General features: G+C 48.9%; 4 non-coding genes across 4 annotated transcripts; 3 read left to right on the top strand and 1 right to left on the bottom strand.

The window, feature by feature from the left end:
* Window positions 1-4,613: 4,613 nt before the first annotated feature.
* Window positions 4,614-4,685, top strand: trnak-cuu (transfer RNA lysine (anticodon CUU)). The gene has a single exon. It is a non-coding gene; the product is annotated as a tRNA-Lys (tRNA).
* Window positions 4,686-10,559: 5,874 nt separating this feature from the next.
* trnal-uag (transfer RNA leucine (anticodon UAG)) lies at window positions 10,560-10,643 on the top strand. Its single transcript has one exon. It is a non-coding gene; the product is annotated as a tRNA-Leu (tRNA).
* A 3,290-nt stretch (window positions 10,644-13,933) lies between these two features.
* trnav-uac (transfer RNA valine (anticodon UAC)) lies at window positions 13,934-14,006 on the top strand. Its single transcript has one exon. It is a non-coding gene; the product is annotated as a tRNA-Val (tRNA).
* A 4,875-nt stretch (window positions 14,007-18,881) lies between these two features.
* trnap-cgg (transfer RNA proline (anticodon CGG)) lies at window positions 18,882-18,969 on the bottom strand. Its single transcript is given in 2 exon segments — window positions 18,882-18,917; window positions 18,934-18,969. It is a non-coding gene; the product is annotated as a tRNA-Pro (tRNA).
* Window positions 18,970-22,320: the final 3,351 nt, after the last annotated feature.

Raw genomic sequence — 22,320 nt, 5'->3', positions numbered from 1 at the left:
GCCCCTCAGGCCTGTTACACAGGAACAGGAGGAGGCCCATTCAGCCCCTCAAGCCTGTTACACAGGAACAGAAGGAGGCGCATTCAGCCCCTCGAGCCTGTTACACAGGAACAGGAGGAGGCCCATTCAGCCCCTCGAGCCTGTTACACAGGAACAGGAGGAGGCCCATTCAGCCCCTTCAGCCTGTTACACAGGAACAGGAGGAGGCCCATTCGGCCCCTCGAGCCTGTTACACAGGAGCAGGAGGAGGCCCATTCAGCCCCTCAGGCCTGTTACACAGGAACAGGAGGAGGCCCATTCAGCCCCTCCAGCCTGTTACACAGGAACAGGAGGAGGCCCATTCAGCCCCTCGAGCCTGTTACACAGGAACAGGAGGAGGCCCATTCAGCCCCTTCAGCCTGTTACACAGGAACAGGAGGAGGCCCATTCAGCCCCTCGAGCCTGTTACACAGGAGCAGAAGGAGGCCCATTCAGCCCCTCAGGCCTGTTACACAGGAACAGGAGGAGGCCCATTCAGCCCCTCAAGCCTGTTACACAGGAACAGAAGGAAGCCCATTCAGCCCCTCGAGCCTGTTACACAGGAACAGGAGGAGGCCCATTCAGCCCCTCGAGCCGGTTCCGCCATTCAATGTGATCATGGCTGATCTGTGAACAAACTCCATATACCCGCCTTTGGCCCATATTCCTTAATACCTTTGGTCAAAATGCGATGTTAAATGAACAACTGACCCAGCACCAACTGACCTTTGCAGAAGGAAGTTCCAAACCTCTCCCATCCTGTGTGTGTAGGAATGTTTCCGAATTTCACTACTGAAACGTCTGGCTCTAATGTTTAGACTATGGCCCCTAGTTTGGGACTCCCCAACCAGCGGGAATCATTTCTCTCTATCTACTCTATCTGTTCCCTTATTATCTTGAAAATTTTGATCAAATCACTGCTCGACCCTCTAATTTCCAGTGGGTGTAATCTCATATCTTAATTTAAACCTTGGAATCCAGGTATCATTCTGGGAAACCGACACAGTGCTCCCTCCAAAGCCAATATAGCCTTCCTAAGGCAAGGTCAGTGAAAACTGAATCAAGAGACGGGTCTTACTCGATTTAATCTGATGGTTTCCAGCAGGCATTTGGTAAGGTCCCACACATCATCATCATCATCATCATAGGCTGGTCCTCGAACGAGGAAGGCTTACATCCACATGGGTTCACAGGTGTTTCAATGAAGGACCCGATGTTCCAGTCCTGAACTCCAATCAAAGGTGGAAGATGCCTGTGGGTGGATTGTTTTAACGTGGGGTGACCGTTGTACACCAGCCACCAAACGGGCTTGACAGAGCGAGGCCTTGGTCCAGTGGCAAGGGTGAACCAGGACGTCTGGAGACCTGCTCTGCTGCACATCATCAAAACCCAGGTCACCGTTTGGTCCGTGGGCAGGAACATCGGCGGGGCCCAGGTACAGCGGAGGAGCGGGAAGGTCAGTGTGGAGGAACGGTGAGAGATCGGGGTGGAGGAACGGTGAGAGATCGGGGTGGAGGAACGGTGAGAGATCGTGGTGGAGGAGCGGCGAGAGATCGTGGCGGAGGAGCGGCGAGAGATCGTGGTGGAGGAGCGGTGAGAGATCTTGGTGGAGGAGCGGTGAGAGATCATGGTGGAGGAGCGGTGAAAGATCGTGGTGGAGGAGCGGCGAGAAATCGTGGTGGAGGAGCGGTGAGAGGTCGTGGTGGAGGAATAGTGAGAGATCGTGGTGGAGGAGCGGTGAAAGATCGTGGTGGAGGAGCGGCGAGAGATCGTGGTGGAGGAGCGGTGAGAGGTCGTGGTGGAGGAATAGTGAGAGATCGTGGTGGAGGAGCGGTGAAAGATCGTGGTGGAGGAGCGGTGAAAGATCGTGGTGGAGGAGCGGCGAGAGATCGTGGTGGAGGAGCGGTGAAAGATCGTGGTGGAGGAGCGGTGAAAGATCGTGGTGGAGGAGCGGCGAGAGATCGTGGTGGAGGAGCGGTGAGAGGTCGTGGTGGAGGAATAGTGAGAGATCATGGTGGAGGAGCGGTGAAAGATCGTGGTGGAGGAGCGGTGAGAGATCATGGTGGAGGAGCGGTGAAAGATCGTGGTGGAGGAGCGGCGAGAGATCGTGGTGGAGGAGCGGTGAGAGGTCGTGGTGGAGGAATAGTGAGAGATCGTGGTGGAGGAGCGGTGAAAGATCGTGGTGGAGGAGCGGCGAGAGATCGTGGTGGAGGAGCGGTGAGAGGTCGTGGTGGAGGAATAGTGAGAGATCGTGGTGGAGGAGCGGTGAAAGATCGTGGTGGAGGAGCGGTGAAAGATCGTGGTGGAGGAGCGGCGAGAGATCGTGGTGGAGGAGCGGTGAAAGATCGTGGTGGAGGAGCGGTGAAAGATCGTGGTGGAGGAGCGGCGAGAGATCGTGGTGGAGGAGCGGTGAGAGGTCGTGGTGGAGGAATAGTGAGAGATCATGGTGGAGGAGCGGTGAAAGATCGTGGTGGAGGAGCGGTGAGAGATCGTGGTGGAGGAGCGGTGAAAGATCGTGGTGGAGGAGCGGTGAGAGATCGTGGTGGAGGAGCGGTGAGAGATCGTGGTGGAGGAGCAGTGAGAGATCGTGGTGGAGGAGCGGTGAGAGATCGTGGTGAAGGCATGGTGAAAGATCGTGGTGGAGGAACGGTGAAAGATCGTGGTGGAGGAGCGGTGAGAGATCGGGGTGGAGGAACGGTGAAAGATCGTGGTGGAGGAACGGTGAGAGATCGTGGTGGAGGAACGGTGAGACATCGTGGCGGAGGAGCGGTGAGACATCGTGGCGGAGGAGCGGTGAGAGATCGTGGTGGAGGAACGGTGAGACATCGTGGCGATGGAACGGTGAGAGATCGTGATGGAGGAGCGGTGAGAGATCGTGGCGGAGGAACGGTGAGACATCGTGGCGGTGGAACGGTGAGAGATCGTGGTGGAGGAACAGTGAGAGATCGTGGTGGAGGAACGGTGAGAGATCGTGGTGGAGGAACGGTGAGAGATCGGGGTGGAGGAACGGTGAGAGATCGTGGTGGAGGAACAGTGAGAGATCGTGGTGGAGGAACGGTGAGAGATCGTGGTGGAGGAACGGTGAGAGATCGTGGTGGAGGAACGGTGAGAGATCGGGGTGGAGGAACGGTGAGAGATCGGGGTGGAGGAACGGTGAGAGATCGTGGTGGAGGAACGGTGAGAGATCGGGGTGGAGGAACGGTGAGAGATCGTGGTGGAGGAACGGTGAGAGATCGGGGTGGAGGAACGGTGAGAGATCGTGGTGGAGGAACGGTGAGAGATCGGGGTGGAGGAACGGTGAGAGATCGTGGTGGGGGAACGGTGAGAGATCGGGGTGGAGGAACGGTGAGAGATCGGGGTGGAGGAACGGTGAGAGATCGGGGTGGAGGAACGGTGAGAGATCGTGGTGGAGGAAAGGTGAGAGATCGTGGTGGAGGAACGGTGAGAGATCGTGGTGGAGGAACGGTGAGTGATCGGGGTGGAGGAACGGTGAGAGATCGTGGTGAAGGAATGGTGAGAGATCGTGGTGGAGGAAGGTGAGAGATCGTGGTGGAGGAACGGTGAGAGATTGTGGTGGAGGAACGGTGAGAGATCGTGGTGGAGGAAGGTGAGAGATTGTGGTGGAGGAACGGTGAGAGATTGTGGTGGAGGAACGGCGAGAGATCGTGGCGGAGGTGCGGCGAAGGTTAAACACAAGGGATGTTGGCAGAAATCAAAGTTGAGGCAACCTATGTGTTGTGTATCTGTAAAGCATGCACTCCCATGTTCCGCTCATCCCCTGAAATCCCAAGGGATCCCAGCACCCCTGGGAGCAGTGTATTTAAGCCGGCCCCTAAGGCCAGTTCCTCACTCTGGAGTGTCTTATGAAAGACTGAGGTCATTGTTACTTTAACCTCCCTGTATGCAGCATCATCTGTGTTAGGAACACAATAACTGGCGACGAGTATACGAATCCAACACAAAGATGCAGCAAACTGTGGGCATCCTGGAGAAGTTCTCGGAGGGTGAGGACTGGGACGCCTATGTCGAACGGCAAGACCAGTACATTGTAGCTAACGAGCTGGACGGAGAAGGAAGCGCTGCAAAAAGGAGAGCGGTCCTCCTCACAGTCTGTGGGGCACCGACCTACAGCCTCATGAAGAATCTCTGGCTCTGGTGAAACCCACAGATAAGTCGTATGAGGAGCTGTGTACACTGGTTCTGGAGCATCTTAACCCAAGGGAGAGCATGCTATGGCGAGGTATCGGTTCTACACGTGCCAGCGATCTGAAGATCAGGAAGTGGTGAGCTACATCACCGAGCTAAGGCGACTTGTAGGACAATGTGAGTTTGATGGCTACCTGGAGCAAATGCTCAGAGACTTTTTTGTACTGGGCAATGGCCACGAGACCATTCTATGAAAACGATATCTGACCAAGACTGAAAGCTGTGTTGTGATGGTGTAAGGAGTGGATTTAACGAATCACTTCAAGGCGATCTGAAAGTGGCGTTAATTTATGATCACGGTTCCAATTTGTTTCAGTGTGAAACAAATGGATTGAAAAGGCCAATAATGTCACCAACTATAACGATGCAGTGAGCCAGTAGTGCTGGGTTCCCTGATGGTCTAGTGGTTAGGATTTGGTGCTCTTACCACCATAGCCTGGGTTTAATTCCCGGTCAGGGAAATTGTACTTTTAATTCAAAACCTTATAAAAAAAATAGTTCATCTATTTTATACATCTATGTGCATCTCCTGTGTAAAAAAAAAAAGAAGCATTGATTTAAACATCATTAACTAATTCATAAAATTCTATTGTCATATGATATATTTTGCTCTGAGCATATGAGGAACTTTTCTCCCGATCCCATTGGGTTTAATTCTGGTAATCTGGTGCTGAAAGTGGAGATGTTTCCGCAGTGTAACGGTTAACACGTTGGCCTCACACGCAAATCATCGACACCATCAGAGGCAGTCCCTCGGGATCGAGGAGGGGCTTGCTTCCACTCCCAAAGTGAGTCCTTTGATGGCTGAACAGTCCGATACGAGAGCCACAGACTAAACTCGCCTACGATTGTTCATCCACAGCAAGTTTAAACATAATGTTTCTGCCCGGGATCTTTTGCGTGCAAAGCAAACGTGATAACCACTGCACTACAGAAACCTCTGGTACAACAGCCCCAACAGCGAGGAGATGACCAGTGAGCTCCCTCTGTGCTGATCGGGAATGTGTTGGCTCACCTGAAACAACTTCTGTCCCACACTGAATGTTCTCAATCCTTCTCCTCCGCTGCCCTTTACAGAAATGTCACGGATCACCCAGTCACCGTGTTCACTTCCACATCCTCACAGTGGGGCCACAGAGGCTCCTACCGTCTCCCCGCGATCAGTGAACTCACCCAGTTTACAAAATTAAACCCCGAACACGTGTCCGGCAAAGGGCAGGAGAAGCCAGATAGTCTGTAAGCTCGGTCTATCACAGAAAGTATTGGTGTTCATGGTGATTACAGCAATTATTAATCGTCTCACAGACCTCAATTATTTTTATGCGATGAATTGATCGAGGATTGAAACCAGGTTAGTGCGCCGGGTCTTAACCCCTCGACCACCAGGGAACAGTTACGATACATGTCGATATATTTATATATATTTATATATGAACCTGAATATCAATGGCTACCTACCTAGATCTCGTGGAATGGAATGTTGGCCTTCATTGCGAGAGGGATGGAGTACAAAGCAGGGAGGTCCTGCTGCAACTGTATAGGGTATTGGTGAGGCCGCACCTGGAGTACTGCGTGCAGTTTTGGTCACCTTGCTTAAGGAAGGATATACTAGCTTTGGAGGGGGTACTGAGACGATTCACTCGGCTGATTCCGGAGATGAGGGGGTTACCTTATGATGATAGATTGAGTAGACTGGGTCTTTACTCGTTGGAGTTCAGAAGGATGAGGGGTGATCTTATAGAAACATTTAAAATAATGAAAGGGATAGACAAGATAGAGGCAGAGCGGTTGTTTCCACTGGTCGGGGAGACTAGAACTAGGGGGCACAGCCTCAAAATAGGTGCAGGACCAGGCCATTCGGCCCTTCGAGCCTGCACCGCCATTCAATATGATCACGGCTGATCATTCCCTCAGTACCCCTTTCCTGCTTTCTCTCCATACCCCTTGATCCTTTTAGCCATAAGGGACATATCTAACTCCTTTTTGAATGTGTGGGTTAATTCCCGTGAAAGCAACATAAAAGTTTAAGGAAAATAATTCACGCAAGGTGGGGCTCGAACGCATGACCTTAAAATTAAAAATCTCATGCTCTACAGACTGAGCTAGCCAGGTTTCTCCTCATTTACTTTGTCAATGGTGACCCCCAGGATGTTGATGGTGGGGGATTCAGCGATGGTAATGCCATTGATAGCCGGGCCTGCTTAAGTTGCATCTTCCTGTCGCTGATTGCTGCCAGGCGCCTGTTGGCTCCGCCCCGCGGGTTTACCTCCAACTTCAAACCACGTCACGACACCGGTTCTCCTGAATTCCAAGGTGTGTACGGAAATCAACCATCAAAAGCCGTCATTAACCACAGGGGTTCTGGCAATTTTCTGATCGCAAAGCGCCTTCAATCCTTGTCCTTAAAATTGCAGATGCGGAAATTGGGGAGTTTAATGACTTTGAAAGGAGAACATTGTTGTTTGGTGCAGTTCCGGTCAGAGAAATGTTTGTGAAAGGAACTTTTTGCAGAGAAGAGGATTGAACATTTCAGCTTATTGTTGAACATTTCTCTCTGGACACCGAGCTCAGCAGCAGTTTCTGTCGTGTCGCGGTTATTATGTTCACCTCACACACAAAAGGTCCCCGGTTCGAACCCGGGCGGGAACATTAGCTTTGAAGCAAAAACTTGTGTGTGATAAAATGGAATAGGAGCAGTCCGGGGTACATTGTTACATGATGCAATGAACGTTGAAAACCATCTCCTCAAACACAGAGTGTGTAAAGTCAGATGGGGGCGAAAACGCCCTCAATGATGGAACTTTGGCCAAGGATTGAACTTTGGTCAAGGATGAAGTGCAGTTGCGGAAAGTTGTGTAAAGTTTGTGGAAAATTGTGTAAAGTTGTGGAAAGTTTGTAGAAAGTTGTGTAAAGTTGTGTAAAGTTTGTGGAAAATTGTGGAAAGTTGTGGAAAGTTTGTGGAAAGTTTGCGGCAAGTTTGTGGAAAGTTGCAGAAAGTTTGTGGAAAGTTTGTGGAAAGCTTGTGTAAAGTTTGTGGAAAGTTTGTGGAAAGTTTGTGGAAAGTTGCGGAAAGTTTGTGGAAAGTTTGTGTAAAGTTGCGGAAAGTTTGTGTCAAGTTGCGGAAAGTTTGTGTAAAGTTGCGGAAAGTTTGTGGAAAGTTTGTGGAAAGTTGCGGAAAATTGCGGAAAGTTTGTGGAAAGTTTGTGGACAGTTGCGGAAAGTTTGTGTCAAGTTGCGGAAAGTTTGTGGAAAGTTTGTGTAAAGTTGCGGAAAGTTTGTGGAAAGTTTGTGGAAAGTCGCGGAAAGTCGTGGAAAGTTTGTGTAAAGTTGCGGAAAGTTTGCGGAAAGTTGTGTAAAGTTTGTGGAAAGTTGTGGAAAGTTTGTGGCAAGTTTGTGGAAAGTTGCGGAAAGTTTGTGGCAAGTTTGTGGCAAGTTGCTTAAAGTTTGCGGAAAGCTTGTGGAAAGCTTGTGTAAAGTTTGTGGAAAGTTTGTGGAAAGTTGCGGAAAGTTTGTGGAAAGTTGCGGAAAGTTTGTGGAAAGTTTGTGGAAAGTCGTGGAAAGTTTGTGGAAAGTTGCGGAAAGTTTGTGGAAAGTTTGTGGAAAGTCGTGGAAAGTTTGTGTAAAGTTGCGGAAAGTTTGCGGAAAGTTGCGGAAAGCTCCAGCCGCCCTCAGGGACCAGATGGTGTTGGCCTTTTCTTGCCTCCTGCCCAATGACGCTGCGGGCCGACGGCAGCAGATCCCCGCCGCAGTCCCCAGGGCTGGACACACGGCCATTAATGAATGAAGGAGCCGCTCTGTGCCGAGCGGCCACGGCCCATTGCGGGGGTTTGAGGCGAGGGAGGTGGAAGCGAGAAGCCGCGTTCCCCCGGAGCCCGAGGTCCGAGACTCAGTCCCGCCCGGGGCCGGGGGCCGCGCTTTAACCCGAGCGCAACCATTGTTTGTGGGGGGGATCAGAAGGTGACTCAGCTGCTAAAGTGTTTAATGTCGGGCGTTTCTCCTCTCTCACTCTGTCCTTTTCCACACAATCAGTTTCTCAGACACACTGAGAGGGTGTTGCTCCTGTTTACAGGACAGGAAGCTGTAATGTTTGGCCCAAGGGTCCGTCCCCCCCCCCTCGGCCAGTGTTTTAGTTTGTGCCGGTGGGCGACCTCCGACTGAGCGGCTGGGGAAGGGCGGGGCCTGTTGCCAGGGCGATGAAGTCACTTTCCCGCCTTGGCCTCAGCTCCAATTGCCACAGCTCCCCTGCAGGGAGCAGCAGAGAGTCAGTGGCTGGCACTGTGACCTCTGAACCCGATTGTAACATGGCCAAGTGTGTGTGAGTGTGCGTGAGTGAGAGTGTGTATGTGAGAGAGTGAGTATGTGTGTGTGTCAGTGTGTGAGTGAGTGACTGTGTGTCAGTGTGAGTGTGTGTGTGAATGAGTGTGTGTGTTTGAGTGTGAGTGTGTCAGTGTGAGTGAGAGTGAGTGGGTGTGTATGTGTGTCAGTGAGTGAGAGTGAGTGTGTGAGTGAGTGTGTGTGTGTGTCAGTGTTAGTGTGTGTGTCAGTGTGAGTGAGAGTGAGTGTGTGAGTGAGTGTGAATGAGTGTGTGTTTGAGTGTGAGTGTGTCAGTGTGAGTGTGAGTGTGTCAGTGTGAGTGAGAGTGAGTGGGTGTGTATGTGTGGGAGTGAGTGTGTGTGTGGGAGTGTCAGTGTGAGTGTGTGTGTGAATGAGTGTGTGTGTTTGAGTGTGAGTGTGTCAGTATGAGTGAGAGTGAGTGGGTGTGTATGTGTGGCAGTGAGTGTGTGTGTGGGAGTGTCAGTGTCAGTGTGTGTGTGAATGAGTGTGTTTGAGTGTGAGTGTGTCAGTGTGAGTGAGAGTGAGTGTGTGAGAGTGAGTGAGTGTGTGTCAGTGTGAGTGAGAGTGAGTGAGTGAGTGTGTATGAGTGTGTGTGTTTGAGTGTGAGTGTGTCAGTGTGAGTGAGAGTGAGTGTGTGTGTATGTGTGAAAGTGAGTGTGTGTGTGGGAGTGTCAGTGTGAGTGTGGTCACCCCACTTTGCACCTCGAAAGAAAGAAAGAACTTGCATTTATATAGCAGCTTAGCACATCCCAAAGCGCTTTAAGAACATCAGAAATAGGAGCAGGAGTCGGCCATTCGGCCCCTTGAGCCTGCTCCGCCATTTAATACGATCGTGGCTGATCTGATCATGGACTCAGCTCCACTTCCCCGCCCGCTCCCCATAACCCTTCACTCCCTTATCGCTCAAAAATCTGTCTATCTCCACCTTAAATATATTCAATGTCCCGGCCTCCACAGCTCTCTGGGGCAGAGAATTCCACAGATTTACAACCCTCTGAGAGAAGAAATTCCTCCTCATCTCAGTTTTAAATGGACGGCCTCTTATTGTGAGACTATGCGCCCTAGTTCTAGTCTCCCCCATCAGTGGAAACATCCTCTCTGCACCCACCTTGTCAAGCCCCCTCATTATCTTATACTTTTCGGGGGTTGGAGGGGCCCTTGGGCCAAACATTACAGATTCCTGTTCTGTAAACAGGAGCAACACTCTCTCAGTGTGTCTGGGAAACTGATTGTGTGGAAAAGGACAGAGTGAGAGAGGAGAAAGGCCCAAAATTAAACACTTGTCGGCCGGCGAGGACACGATGGGCCGAATGGCCTCCTTCCGTGCTGTAAATTTCTCTGATTCCATGATGTGCAATTAACATTTTAAACCAGTCTCCTAAAACACAGAGCGAGTAAAGTCAGATAGGGGATAAAAATTCCTCAAGGGACACAGAGGGAAAAGGGAAGCTTAGGACAGATAGCGAGAACTCAACACTGCAGAAACTCAAGAGGGGTGCAGGATCAGAACAGCCACAATATTATTGGATGGTGGAGCAGGCTCAAGGGGCCGAATCCTGCTCCTTACATACTTACGTTAATTGTTGAACCATTGCCCATACTTTACTTGAGGTGTCTGATTCAGAATGTTCATTGTAACATGAACATGTCACTGGGGAAAGAGTGAGACAGACTGGAGAGCAAGGGTCTGGTTATTGTGAAACAGCAAATCTCAATTACGGAAGAAGAACAGTGACCGCGACATGATTTGAACACACAGCTTTCTGATCTAGAGTCAGACACGCTACCATTGTACCACAAGGTCTACAGTGCAGAGTGCCCATGTTTGTATACATGAAGGTTCCTGAAACACAGTTTCATTGACCCTGCATTGGTGCAATGAAAGGGCTTTAAAATCCCCGGGGGAGAGATATCCCGGTCACTGGGCCTTCCAGTAACACTGAACAAGTGCCCGGTCTGAAACTTTCCAGAGTAATAACTTGTAACTGGAGTATCTAACAGTCAGGATGGCCGAGCGGTCTAAGGTGACTGCGTTTAGGTCGCAGTCTCCTCTGGAGATGTGGGTTCAAATCCCACTCCTGATATTCAGTGTTTTTAATTACAAACTCATTTGTTTGGACACCACTCTGAAGTGCTTTGGGACATCCATCGAACTGAATAAAATGACTCCACTTCAATTACAAACAGTGATATCAAAGTTACTTCCCAAACCGGGAATCAATCCCGGGTGGCTGTTGCGAAAGGAATGGTTTTGTGAAGCATTGAAAGGTGCCCTCTAAATATCTCGCACTGCTCATTTAAAAGCACGGTTATAATTTGTTTCAGTGCAAAAGAAGGCAGGCTCGAAGGGCCAAATGGCTGACTCCTGCTCCTGGTTCTTGTGTTCTTATACAGCACAAATGATCAAATGATCAACTCTCCCTCAGTTTGCATTTCTTACATTGGGCAAAATAAGATTATGGGCTCATTAATGTTTTCCCGTGAAAGCAACATAAAAGTTTAAGGAAAATAACTCACCCAACATGGGGCTCAAACCCACAACCCTGAGATTGAGAGTCTCCTGCTCTACTGACTGAGCTAGCCGGGATTCTCAACATTGACCCTCTCAATCCCCTTCCGAATATTGTATGTGTCATCGGAACATAAGAAATAGGAGCAGGAGTCGGCCATTCAGCCCCTCGAGCCTGCTCCGACATTTAATACGATCATGGCTGATCCGATCATGGACTCAGCTCCACTTCCCCGCCCGCTCCCCATAGCCCCTTATTGTTTAAGAAACTGTCTATTTCTGTCCTAAATTTATTCAATGTCCCGGCTTCCACAGCTCTCTGGGGCAGTGAATTCCACAGATTTACAACCCTCTGAGAGAAGAAATTCCTCCTCATCTCAGTTTTAAATGGGCGACCCCTTATTCTAAGATTATGCCCCCTAGTTCTAGTCTCACCCATCGCTGGAAACAACCTCTCTGCATCCACTGTTAGTGAAAATAAATTCACATCGACTCTGGTCAGGTAAGAGAGACAACTTTATTGCTAACAGAGCTCTGGGAGAAGAGTTGAGATCCCGCGATCTCCCCGAGTGCCTTGTGCCGCGGGGTTATAAGCAGTTTACAGGGGCCGGAATACAATCATTTAAATTCATTTACATACAACCAATCGATCCATATGGCAACGCAATTCATTTACATACAACTTTTTAGTCCTAGTGAAACCTGATAGCATGGTGCGAGTTTGGGGGCCCTTTCTCTGTATCTTCTTTTGTGGTTAGTTATTCTGTTGCAAAGCTTTCGATGAAACAGTGGCCTGCACCTGGCCATGAGTCACTTGTTGCTGCAGAGTTCATATCAGGGACAGCAGATAGGCTTCTTGGTACAAAGTTCATTTTGTGGCAAGGCAGATAGTTGGCTTACCCCATCATGCTTTGCTATGTCTGAAAATCCACTCCAACAGTTCCCCCTGTTGGTCCTGGAGGATGTTCAATGTCATGTATCTTACATTATTACATATAACTGTATCCTAACATGCTATACATGACTGTAATAAGATATGACCTGTAACCACCAGCATACCTTACCACCAGGGGTGCACTTGCAAGAGACAGGTATATAAGGACAGGTCTCAGGCAAGTGCAGCATTCCAGAGCTGTAAAATAAAGGTGCAGGACCAGAGTGACCTTGACTTCACGACATGCCTCGTGTGAATCTGTACTGAGGGGACAGGACATTACAGTGTCCACTAACATCTCACACTGTCGGCCCCCTACTAGTGCAGACACATATATCCTTCCCTCCTTTTTACTTTGTACAGGGGCTGCTGGGCATCACAGGATGGCTTTGTACTCCTGCCACTGCTGGTATTCCTCTTCTGACAGGGTCCTTGCCTTATTAGGATAGCCATTTTTACTATAGCAGGTCGCGTCTAAATGTCCCTTTTTGCCGCAATATGTGCATTGTTTCTCCATGCGATTCCCCTTACATTCTTTGGCAAAGTGACCCACCTTCCCGCAGTTCTGGCATGTCCCCTTTCTCTGTCCTCCCTCTGTCCCTGCTGCAAAAACCCTTTCTTGCTTTATCTTTGGGATTTTTCATCGCCCCCTCCCTGGACGCCACTAGCCCACTCGACCAGTTCATCATAACCCTGGGTTACAATTACTCCCATTTTTATAATGGTCTGGTGTGTAGCGGATAGTCCGTCCTTCAATGCCTGGATAAATGCTCGGTCACCGCGGCCCGGGTTTCCCTGTCCAGAGCATTCTTGATATATCTGGAATAATCGTTCCCAATACTCGGAGGCTCCTTCCCCCTTTTGTTGTTTGTTTGTAGTAATTTTACTCCAATTAGTCGGGGCATTACCTAAAGTATAGTTGGTGGCCCACCCAAACTGTATCCAGCTCTGCCCAGAATTTGGTATTCGCACACCGGGGCTGTAATTTGCCCAGGGATGCCATTATCTGCTGTCTCTCGCCGGGGGTAAATGGTTTATAGGTTGCAGTGGGATTCTTGATCGGAGGAGCACATGGGACGGAATCAGTGACTTTGCTTTTTCGACCTGTCTTCTGAAGCACCGCACGGTCCCACTCCGACAGTCAATGAGCTGTTGGGACGTTAGTGTATCCAGGCTGTGGGTGGTCACCCCGAGCGCAGCAGAGGGATTTCTGCATCAGTTCTGGGTGGGGACAGTATCTTTCCCCTTCTCTCTTCCTCTTGTCGATATCCCTGGGCTTTGGTTTCTCTATTTATTCCCCTGTCTCAGGTTCTAGTGTTTAAAAGGGAACAAAAGATGAAATGGGTGTCACTGTGGAACAATTTCTCTCACTCAAAGTTAGTCACACGACCGTGGGCACCACGAGGTCTAGGTAGGTAGCCGTTGATATTCAGGTTCATATATAAATATATATAAATATATCGACATGTATCGTAACTGTTCCCTGGTGGTCGAGGGGTTAAGATCCGGCGCACTAACCTGGTTTCAATCCTCGATCAATTCATCGCATGAAAATAATTGAGGTCTGTGAGACGATTAATAATTGCTGTAATCACCATGAACACCAATACTTTCTGTGATAGACCGAGCTTACAGACTATCTGGCTTCTCCTGCCCTTTGCCGGACACGTGTTCGGGGTTTAATTTTGTAAACTGGGTGAGTTCACTAATCGCGGGGAGACGGTAGGAGCCTCTGTGGCCCCCCTGTGAGGATGTGGAAGTGAACACGGTGACTGGGTGATCCGTGACATTTCTGTAAAGGGCAGCGGAGGAGAAGGATTGAGAACTTTCAGTGTGGGACAGAAGTTGTTTCAGGTGAGCCAACACATTCCCGATCAGCACAGAGGGAGCTCACTGGTCATCTCCCCTCTGTTGGGCCTGTTGTACCAGAGGTTTCTGTAGTGTAGTGGTTATCACGTTTACTTTACACGCAAAAGGTCCCTGGTTCGATCCCGGGGAGGAACATTATGTTCAAACTTGCGGTGGATGAACAATCGGAGGTGAGTTTAGTCTCCCGGCAAATGCTGCCTGACCTGCTGAGATTTCCAGCCTTTGCTGTTTTTATTTGCTATTTATTCTCCTGGCAAAAGGGCTCCCTTATTCCTTAATTGTTCTTTATTTCACCAATAAATAGATAACTTTGAGTGAGAGAAAACGGATCCACCGGGGACCTTTTGCGTGTGAGGCCAATGTGATATCCGCTACACTGCAACCCATCAAAGGGTGAGAAACCACTGAATATAAAGGATGAGCTGACAAATATCAGGGGCAGTGCAGTCTGGTCAATGTCAAACCCTCCTTTCTTATTCAGCAGTGGCATGATCGGGAGTCAGACACCACAAAGTTTAATTAAAGACACAAATACAAGTAACACTTGCAAATCTTTTCAGTGTAAAATTCTTTCAGTTTATTTGAAATTCTATTGCGTTGAATCTGCAAATACGCACGGTGGGATTTTATCTTCACTACTGATTGTATTTTGTGTGCACGGTAGGAATAACGGGTGCTGTTAAATTTGATAAAAGTTGCCCCAGATTCGTGGTGTCATCGGCAATGAAGACTTTGAAGCAGAAAGCTATAATACAGTGAGTAAAATGGGATATGGTTTTGGAGTTAAGATGCAAAGCACAGGCCAAATGATTGAAGTATGTCGTGTCCCTGAGTTAGCATTTGTGTGATTGTGCAAAAGAAGGTGAGGGGTTAATGAATGATGGTTTCCCGTGAAAGCAAGAGAAAAGTTTTGGAACAAAGCCTCCGGTGCCTGTCAGGTGAGCGCTGCTTGTGATACTTGGTGGGAATGGGCGGGGATTTGAAAGCCCCTTGTATTGCAGAACCTTCATATAGACGAACATCTCCAGCTCACTGTGTAGGGCTCATGGTGTAACAGTAGTGTGTCTGACTCCCGATCAGTAGGTTGTGTGTTCAAATCACGTCGGGGTCACTGTTCTCTTGGATATTTTTCTTCCAGAATTAATATTTCCTTTGCTGTTTGGCAATAACCAGACCCTTGCTCCAAGGTCTGTCCCACTGTTTCCCCGGTGTCAGGCAGAGATACACCTGCTGCACTCATTTATTTCATATGACAGGACACAAAAGTTCAAAATCAATCTGCAGGTGGCCACACACAGCACTGAATAGTCAGGGTGGCCGAGCGGTCTAAGGTGCTGTGTTCAGGTCACTGTCTCTTCTGGTGATGTGGGTTTATGTCCCATTTCTTATATTTAATCATTAAGCGGAACCCATTTGTTTTTTCATCACCAACTCCTTAAAAGTGGGATTCAGCAGTCCACCTGCTCACTGAACATTTCCGTCTGACCTGGTGCTGAAGTTTGTTCATTCTTTTGTAGACCATCAATCAGATATTTTGTCCTGAGAATGTGAGGAACTTTTATCCCGATCTCATTGGGTTTAATTTTGGTAATCTGGTGCTGAAAGTGGAGATGTTTCCGTAGAGAGGTGATCTTATCGAAACGTTTCAGATTATGAGGGGGCTCGACAAGGTGGGTGCAGAGAAGTTGTTTCCACTGAAGGGGGAGACTAGAACTAGGGCGCATAATCCAAGAATAAGGGGCCGCCCATTTAAACTGAGATGAGGAGGAATTTCTTCTCTCAGAGGGTTGTAAATCTGTGAAATTCTCTGCCTCAGAGAGCTGTGGAAGCTGGAACATTGAATATATTTAAGGCGCAGATAGACAGTTTCTTAACTGATAAGGGATTAAAGGGTTATGGGGAGCGAGCGGGGAAGTGGAGCTGAGTCCATGATCAGATCAGCCATGATCTTATTAAATGGCGGAGCAGGCTCGAGGGGCCGAATGGCCGACTCCTGCTCCTATTTCTGATGTTCTGTGTTCTTATGTAGCAGTTAACATGTTCGCCTCACATGTGAAAGCACCTCGGACGGAAATATTTTCTGGAGCTTTCTCATGCATGTTCAGAGGAGAGTTTGTTCTCCTGTGAAAGGTCAAGAGATCATAAGAACGTAAGAGTTAGGAACAGGAGTCAGCCATTCGGCCCATTTTCAAGTTTTCAAGATCTTTCCGCCCGGTTTCGGACCGGGGACCTTTCGTGTGTGAGGCGAATGTGATAACTACTACACGATGGAAACACTGTGATAGAATCTATCTTAGGATAAAACCACAGCTCTAAACCTACACAGCTAGCCGAGAATTCAGGAACTTGTTTTCAGAGAATAGAATGAACGTTCTATATTTAGGAAGGCTGTAAGTGTGGCCTTCGACAGCGTGGACCATTTTCCACGCCTCGGGAACCTACTATCAGCAAGGGCAGACATCGATGACGAGGTCCAACACCACCTCCAGTGTGCCAGCACAGCATTCGATCACCTGAGGAGGAGAGTGTTTGAAGACCAGGACCTCAAATCTGGCACCAAGCTTATGGTGTGCAGGGCGGTGGTGATACCTGCCCCGCGGTATGGCTCCGAGACATGGACTATATACAGCAGACATCTCAAATCACTGGAGAAATACCACCAGGGCTGTCTCCGCAAGATCCTGCAAATCCCCTGGGAGGACAGACGCACCAACATCAGTGTTCTCGCTCAGGCCAACATCCCCAGCATTGAAGCACTGACCACACTCAACCAGCTCCGTTGGGCGGGCCACATTGTCCACATGCCCAACACGAGACTCCCTCAGCAAACGCTCGACTCGGAACTCCGACACGGTAAGCGAGCCCCAGGTGGGCAGAGGAAATGTTTCGGGCACACCCTCAAAGCCTCCCTGATAAAATGCAACATCCCCACCAACACCTGGGAGTCCTTGTTCCTCGGGTTGAGTTGCCTGTGCTGCGTGATCCATGCTGGATCGATCATCCTCTGCCACGTGGTATGTCACAGCACGTTTGTACATTCACTGGAGGTACCCTATCATTGTGCAGCCTTTGCACATGTAGTGCTTGAATCGACATTGATGGGCCCGATGATTACCCCGCAGCACCAACACAGTGCTAATAGATTCACATTCACCCCCGATGGCGGACTCTGAGTCATCACAGGTCTTGCAGCCACAGACGTATAGACCCTGCCATATGCAGTTCGGCCTGCTAGTGACATCATTTTATGCACAGTACTTGCCGGTGAGCTTCGATGTTGAGAAGATATCTGTTTGGTGTTATCGTCCGTGGCCATGCATGCCTGGGCGATCGCGATGGCCCTGCTCAGGTCTAGGGTTTCAGCAGCCAGCAGCTTTCGAAGAATGACCTCGTGGCTGATGCCCAGCACGTAAAGGTCCCACAGCATTTGCCCCAACGCAGCTCCAAAATCGCAAGGTCCCGCGAGGTGTCTCAGGTCGGTGACATAATCCGCCAGGTCCTGGTCCCGGAGCGATGGTGCGTGTAAAAACGATATCTGACCATGAGGATACTCTCCTTCGGCTTGAGGTAGTCCCAAAGCAGTGTGCACAACACTGAATATTCTTTCTCCATTGGTTTTGTCGGTGTGAGCAGATACTTGATGAGGCTGTATATTTTAGGCCCACAGACGGTGAGGAGAACCGCCCTGTGCTTGGCCACATTAGTGTCTCCTTCCAGCTCGTTGGCCACAAAGTACTGGTCGAGATACTCGACGAAGGCTTCCCAATCATCACCCTCTACAGATCTCTCTAATATTCCAACAGCAGCCATGGTTGTGTGAAGGTTCGTATTCTGTTACTCGTCGCCAATTGTTGTGTATAGAAGAACTCCCCGAGGCTGAGTACTGTGAGCTAAACTTAGTGTGACCTTAGTCTTCCTTATTACAACTCCAGAGTGCCTGAACAACATGGCAGCCAACCTTTTATACTGGCCCTGCACGTGTGGGCAGGTGACCATTAGGACTCCAACAGTTGCGCCCTCTGGTGGCAAGTATTACATAGTTACATACATCACATAATTGTTATCGTTAAGAAGTTATAATTCCAATGAATGCCTGCATCATGCGAAAGGAGCCTGTTTGTAGGACAAGGCTACATATCAGGAAGGAGTGTCGTTAGATGACAAGGGAAGTGATACTCTGATTATAAGTTTGGAGAATAAAAAGAGTAAATGCTGGAAACACTGAGCAGGTCAGGCAGCATCTGTGGAGAGAGAAACAGAGTTAACATTTCAGGTTAATGACCTTCCATCAGAAGTTGGGCAGTTGTGTTCGGTAATACTATTAAAAGTTTCAATGTCACGTAGCAGGGGTAAGGAAAAGTTATAAAATGTGGCATTTGGAACAGATAGTTTAGAATCCGATTAATGTTTGATCAATTTGTACACCGAGCTGGGAACTGTAACGTGTTTGAGTTCTTCGGCTAACATTCGCAAGGTTTGGGTGTCAGTACTGTTGTTAAGTGTATGTTTAATTATTGTCGGGTTAATAACTCTGACATTTAATGTTGCGGACCCTATTACTGCACTGCGCGTGTTCCAGCTCTGTTTGGAGCACCGGTCCCTTCAATCCGTCGCTTACAGGGACAGTTGGATTCACCGTTTCTTTGTTTGGTGAAATTTCAAAGATTGAAAGCGGCACACATCAACCTGGTCACCTACTCACTAACCGCTACACGCTGCTCCCGTGAGATGGAAGCCCAGTTACTGTTTCAAGCTTGAACGCAGGTACAAGCAGAACTCATTCACAGAAAGTCCAAGTCCCTGAGGGACCTGATTCTTTGCACTGAACTCCTTCGCAAAGAGTTGCGGTTCGTGTGGGGTGATTTGGGCACATCTTTCCCCACACGACAACACTTCAAACATAACTCAACGGCTGTAAAGTGCTTTGAGGCATCATGAGTTCCTGAAAGGGGTTGTCGAAATGCAAGTCCTTCTTTGCAAAAGTTCAATGCAAATTCAAAGATAAACTGAGGGCTCGTCCGGGATTTGAACCCGGGACCTCTCGCAAATTTCAAGTAACAACCCCGAAGCGAGAATCATACCTCTAGACCAACGAGCCAACTGTTTGACAAATGTGGAGATAAGGTGTAACCATTATTGAAGCATTTTTAGTGTGTTGCTATTCTTGATCGGAGGAGCACATGGGACGGAATCAGTGACTTTGCTTTTTCGACCTGTCTTCTGAAGCACCGCACGGTCCCACTCCGACAGTCAATGAGCTGTTGGGACGTTAATGTATCCAGGCTGTGGGTGGCCACCCCGAGCGCAGCAGAGGGGTTTCTGCATTAGTTCTGGGTGGGGACAGTATCTTTCCCCTTCTCTCTTCCTCTTGTCTATATCCCTGGGCTTTGGTTTCTCTATTTATTCCCCTGTCTCAGTTTCTAGTGTTTAAAAGGGAACAAAAGATGAAATGGGTGTGACTGTGGAACAATTTCTCTCACTCAAAGTTAGACACACTACCGTTCCACCATGAGGTCTAGGTAGGTAGCCATTGATATTCAGGTTCATATATAAATATATATAAATATATCGACATGTATCGTAACTGTTCCCTGGTGGTCGAGGGGTTAAGATCTGCCGCACTAACCTGGTTTCAATCCTCGATCAATTCATCGCATAAAAATAATTGAGATCTGTGAGACAATTAATAATTGCTGTAATCACCATGAATACCAATACTGTCATGTATCTCACACTACTGTACATAACTGTACCTTACCATGCCATACATGACTGTAACCAGAGATGACCTGTAACCACAAGCTTACCTTACCACCAGGGGTGCATTTGCAGGAGACACTGGATACCTTTCCCAGACAGGTATATAAGGACAGGTCTCAGGCAAGTGTGGCATTCGAGAGCTGTGTAATAAAGGTGCAGGTCCTGAGTGACCTTGACTTCAGTATGTGCCTCGTGTGAGTCTGTACTACAGGGTCAGGACTTTACAGTGGCGACGAGTTACGGGATTACAGAATCCACAGAATGGCGACCAACGGCTCAGATGAAAAATACAATGCTGCAGATAATTGGGAGGACTTTATAGAAAGGCTCCAGCAAAGCTTTGTAACCAAAGACTGGTTAGGCGACGACAAGGCAGACAAGAGAAGAGCCCATCTCTTGACCAGCTGTGGCTCGAAAACATACGCTTTAATGAAGGACCTGCTGGCACCCGAGAAACCAGCAAGCAAGTCGTTTGAAGAATTGAGCACACTGGTAAGAGACCACCTGAAGCCAGCAAGCAGCCTACACATGTCAGCTACCTCGGACCCATGCCAAAGCTCCCCGTACACCGAGCACAGGCTCAGGGAAACCCCGGGGGAAAGGATATCCCGGTCACTGAGCCTTCCAGTAACACTGAACAAGTGCCCGGTCTGAAATTTTCCAGAGTAATAACTTGTAACTAGAGCATCCAACAGTCAGGATGGCTGAGCGGTCTAAGGTGCTGTGTTCAGGTCACAGTCTCCTCTGGAGGTGTGGGTTCAAATCCCACTCTTAATATTCAGTGTTTTTAATTACAAACTCATTTGTTTGGACACCACTCTGAAGTGCTTTGGGACATCCATCGAACTTAATAAAATGACCCCACTTCAATTGCAAACAGTGATATCAAAGTTACTTCCCAAACCAGGAATCAATCCCGGGTGGCTGTAGCGAAAGGGATGGTTTTGTGAAGCATTGAAAGGTGCCCTCTAAATATCTCGCACTGCTCATTTAAATACACGGTTATAATTTGTTTCAGTGCAAAAGAAGGCAGGCTCGAAGGGCCAAATGGCTGACTCCTGCTCCTGGTTCTTGTGTTCTTATACAGAGCACAGAACAAATGATCAAATGATCAACTCTCCCTCAGTTCGCATTTCTTTCATTGGGCAAAAGAATTTATGGGTTAATTAGTGATGTTTTCCTGTGAAAGCAACATAAAAATTTAAGGAAAATAAATCACCCACTGTGGGGCTCAAACCCACAACTCCGAGATTAAGAAGCACATACTCTACTGACTGAGCTAGCCAGGCCTGCTTAAGTTGCATCTTCCCGTCACTGATTGCTGCCAGGGGCCTGTTGGCTCCGCCCCGTGGGTTTATCTCGAACTTCAAACCTCGAAACCGGTGTAGTGGTTTTCACGATCGCTTTACACGCGAAAGGTCCCTGGTTCGAAAACGGGTAGGAACATTTTTCAATTAAATATTTAAAAATATGGAATAATTGACATTAATGGTTCAATATTAACAAAGTTGGTGTTTGTTTCTGCTGATGTTAATAACCCTTCAACTAGGCTGGAGTTTAATATGTTGATATTTCAAATAACAGTGTTGATATTTGATGTCCCCAAGATAAGAGAGACTAATTGATGTCCTGTTTCTGACTGCTCCATTTTTGATCGGGGCGGAGGAGCAGTGAGAGATCGGGGCCCAGGAGTGTTGTGATCGGGGCTCAGGAGAGGCGAGGGCCCAGGCACAGCACAGGCCAGCCCACACTGTGATCTATGGATAGTCGGCGCATGTGTACACACTAAGTCCATGCAGCAGAGCTTGGTCTATGGTCGTCTTGGGTAATCCTTGTCTCTGGACCAAGACCTCGCTCTGTCAAGCCCCGTGTGGTGGCTGGTGTGCAACGGTCACCCCACGTTAAAACAATCCACCCACAGGCATCTTCCACCCTTCAGGATGTAGTTCGGGACCTAGATTGTCAGGTCCCTCATCGAAACACCTGTGAACTCATCCCTTTTTGGTGTGGAAACAAGTCATCCTCGATCCGAGGGACTGCCTAATACTATACTATTAACAAAATGCAGTGTCTCACAGCCCTGTTACATTGGCTGGTTTCTCTGTACAGTTCTGTACACACTCAAACTCTACACAGTGTCTCTCACTCCCTCCCGTTTCCAGCCCTGACGGTGCAGAAAGCCCCTCTCAAAGCTGCACATTCCGGCTGCTTTCAGTTGAGTTGTGAGAGATTATTAAAGGATCCTGCAGCTCCGCCTCGCTTCACAACAGCAGATCAAAGCCGCAAACAACCCATCGACTAATCGCTCGTCCCCAGCTCCAGAGTGAGTGAGGCCGGGACAAGCAGCAACATTCCGGGCCCACACTCTCCAATCAGCCGCTGCCGGCGGAAAGTGGTGAATGCAGTCTCAATCATCGGGTTAATGCCCTTCCCTGGGATGTAAGGTACCACGACCCAGGCCAAAGTTCCCCATACACTGACCACAGTCTCAATCATCGGGTTAATGCCGTTCCCTGGGATGTAAGGTACCCCGGCCCAGGCCAAAGTTCCCCATACACTGACCACAGTCTCAATCAGTGGGTGACTGCCCTTCCCTGGGATGTAAGGTACCACGACCCAGGCCAAAGCTCCCCATACACTGACCACAGTCTCAATCAGTGGGTGACTGCCCTTCCCCGGGATGTAAGGT

The sequence above is a fragment of the Pristiophorus japonicus genome, chromosome 20 (genome assembly GCF_044704955.1).
Source record: "Pristiophorus japonicus isolate sPriJap1 chromosome 20, sPriJap1.hap1, whole genome shotgun sequence".
NCBI classification, from domain to species: domain Eukaryota; kingdom Metazoa; phylum Chordata; class Chondrichthyes; family Pristiophoridae; genus Pristiophorus; species Pristiophorus japonicus.
Note: the sequence above shows the minus strand (reverse complement) of the source record. Positions and strands in the feature narration are given on the sequence as shown.